The following is a 3822-nucleotide window of genomic DNA, read 5'->3' as shown; positions in this document are numbered from 1 at the left end:
AATTAACTAAAACTTAAACTAAGAAACTATGAGCTAAGCAAATAAAAATCAACTAAATTCAATAATTAAGGAGACTTCTGTTTAGGTTTGAATCATTTATTCCTACGGTTGATTTTATGACAAGTGCAATGGATTAATTGGCATTGGCTACCGATTAGTGTGATTAGGTTCACGTTCGCTATTACTAATCCTTAGAAAACTAATTAATTCAAGCAGTGATCAAGTGATTAAACTAATAAATTCCCTAGTTTAATTATTCGGGTTAAATAAGACTTGTAATTGGCTAATTAAATTGGTGATTCAATTAACCTCTTGTTGATGGTGTATCACACAAGCTCACACATTAATTTACCCATTCTCTAGTTAATCCTAGTTTCATATTCACTATTCCTAGGCATATAGCAATGTGTTCACATAAATCATATGAGATAAGCAATTAAGAGATGTTCATACAACTTAATTACTTAGCTATTAACAGAAAATAGTTATGGTTAATGCATAAGGTTCTTTAACAAGCTTAATAAAACAAGTTCACCAAATTAAATTAATCCAACCACAAAATCAAACCATAATCACAAAATCATCTATCCTAAACAGAAGGTATGAGTTTTAGCTCATGATTACAGCAGAAACAAGCTCAAAAACGAAATCAATTGGTAAAAACATAGTTCAAACAAGAGATTAGGTAAAGAGTGAACTTGATTTTGCCTTGATACTCCTTAAAATTGAATGTAGGGTTGATTCCTTTGCTTCCCACGCTCCAACAGCACCTTTAGTCGACAATTGGCCTCCAAGGGTTCATCTATATGCTAGGGTATCGGGAAGGAATGCCCTTTATATAGATTTTCACAAAACAGAGGTGACTCGTCGAGTCCAGTGACCTACTCGGCGAGTCCGTCACTTAAAGCCCGTGTACGGCAAGTCAGCGACTCCAGAATCGCAAAAGTTCGACGTGACTCGTCGAGTTGAGGCCCAACTCGTCGAGTCCATTTGGAATCAGCATTTTCTCAAAACACGAAAGTCGTCCGAAATTGTGTCTAGTTTTCAGAACATTTTGAATATCGTCAATCGGAGTTACGGTTCATGAGATATGGCTAAAACACTGACGAGGGGTCAAGCTGTCCAGCAACATCCTTCTTTCTTCAAAATCCAAGATCCAAGCCTCCAATCGCTAGCTCCGCTTCCTTTTCCTTCCGAGCATGTCATTATTGCTGAAAAATGAAATTCTAATTTAATTAAGCACCTTTTGTTCATTAAATGAGACAAAAACAACATAAAGTATTAAGATAATGCATGAATTTTATAACTAAATATGCCCACATCAAAATACCCCACACTTGACTTTTGCTTGCCCCCAAGCAAAACTGGATTTTAGTACACTAATATTACATAAGACAATCCCAATTGAACCCAGCCATTATGCCAAGACCGCAACGCATACATTTGTGTCTAAATGTTTTTCCTAAGGACCCCCCCTAATTCTAAATACTCACAATCCTCATAAACACTCGCCCACTTCTTTTGAACAATGCTCATTTTATGCATCCCTCCGAATCCATCCGCAGAAAACCTCCTAGCCTAAAGGTATTTTTGGTTGAGCAACCCAAGCATACATAATCTAGAAAATTACAACTTTTCGATACCACTATGGAGCTATTTTCGGAATTCTTCACTTCTTTGTTATTTGATCTTGATTTCTTTGAATTCACCATCTTTGTGATTTTTTGGTATCTTCAACTTTTTTTTTTACATTTCTTCAGAACTTTGATCTTTTGATCTTCATTTTAAACTTGATAGCTCCAAAAATTCTTCAACTTTTTTGTAATTTCTCTCTTTTTTTTAAATGTATATCTCACTTTTTCCACTCAAAACCTACATGCTTAAGCAGAGGCGCTCAACTTCAACCTTTATTGATTAAAGATAAAATTTTTCCTGGATACATTTATGGTACACGATGCTAAACATATTGCATCCCTCAAACTAAGCGAGGTTGTGTTTTTCTCCCATGATTTCACTAGAATAAAGGGGGCCACAAATGCATTATAACGTATATAGGCTCAACTAAACATTTGGGTCCTCATGGAATCATCAAATATAATACTAGCATGGTTTCTAATTGTTTTTACCAAAATATCTAAATTAGCCCTAGCAATTTTATGCAAATTTTTAAAATTAATCTAAATTTTAACTAAATATAACCAACCCCCTACCCCATACTTAATTTATGCAATGTCCCCATTGCATATTATGCATGATAAAGAACATAAAAGTAAAGAGAGAATTGGAACAGACTCCCCTGAGATAGAAGTTGCGAGGTTGATTTTCTTCTTTTGAGCTCTATATTTAGCTGACTTTGGCATGGGAACAACTCATCCATGCCTTGGGTATCATGTCGCATGTGGTAAACATCTAAATAACTCCAATTGTTTAGGAAAAAGCTCTCAGAAATCTTCCAGGAATGAATCTCCACGAAAATACAGATAAAAGCTGCAATGAATGTGCCCAAAACAGATCTTGAGAGTGAAACGTTGAGGGACTCGGCGAGTAGACCGGACTCCAGCAGAAAATCGTGGAATTGCACATAAACTCGGCGAGTACCGTAGGTGCACTCGGCGAGTTGAACGTTGAGTCGAAAATTAATTTTTCTGCTGTTTATCCTTGGCTGAGGTGCTGAAACAGGACACTTCAGTGACTCTTCTTTTATTTTCTTCAGTAATAACGCATTTTGTCACTCTTATTCCTAACGGACTCAACCTTAGATGTAACATTTCACATTCTCATCTAAACCAACCCTCACTTTAGCCTTGACCAATGAGACTCCTAAATGTATCCTAACCTTCAAACCTGAAAAACAAACAACCACAAGTGAAAGAAAACAAACAGGATCCTAATTAATATTCGGGTACATCAAAGTTCAAACACCAAACAAAAGAAAATAAAAAAAAACATCCAAATAAAATCAAATTTCAAGCTTCTTCTTCCATGTCCTCTCCTCCTGCTCCACTTCCATTTGCTTGGTTGTTCCTCCTTTGCATACGCTCCTCCCAACTCATTATGTATGGATATATGGGCCCGGGCCTTGGAGCAATGTTCATTTGTTGAAAGAGATAAGTGAATGACTCATTATTATAGTTAACACCTCGGCCAATATCATCCAAATACCTCCTATACTCCACATTATTCCACCCTCCATCCTCGTCTTCCACCGGGATAACCGGTGGGTCTTCTCGGGCCCATTCCCTCCTTTGCCTAACTCTTCTTCCCGGCTCCTCGGGAACAATCACCTCATCTTCAAGTGGGATTGCATATGAATCCCCAAACTTCTCTGCAATCCTTGCCCTCCGGAACAATGTAGTGCTAAATGGAGGAGGAGAAATTACTGTTAATGCCCTTGCCTCTTGCATATCCAAAACCCCATATGATCTTGCTAGTCTTGTAACAAACATACCCCCATTAATTTTAGAGGTAATCTTTTCCTTCACCGCTCCATCCGCAAGATATTTTGCCAAACAATAAGGCAAGTTGCAAAAAACTTCCGGGGTGATTATGCTCCACAAGTAGAAAATATCGAGAGTAGGGACTTTGTCATCATCCTTCCTCATGTTGATGGTGCTAGCAATGAGGCGGTGGATGAGACGATGGATCGGAGAACGGATATGGCCTTCCTGAGCAGAAGAGGGAATATAAACCCGATTTGCAATACTATTCCACCAAGTGGAGGCAACAACTTCCTCGGGAAGATCCTTATGACATTGCTCTAAAAATGTTTCAAAGTCCTCCGACATAATGACGTTTTGATCATAAAGACCTACCCTCCAAGCA

This window comes from Lactuca virosa, chromosome 6 (assembly GCF_052849685.1).
Source record: "Lactuca virosa cultivar CGN04683 chromosome 6, Lactuca_virosa_CGN04683_v6, whole genome shotgun sequence".
NCBI lineage: Eukaryota > Viridiplantae > Streptophyta > Magnoliopsida > Asterales > Asteraceae > Lactuca > Lactuca virosa.
Note: the sequence above shows the minus strand (reverse complement) of the source record.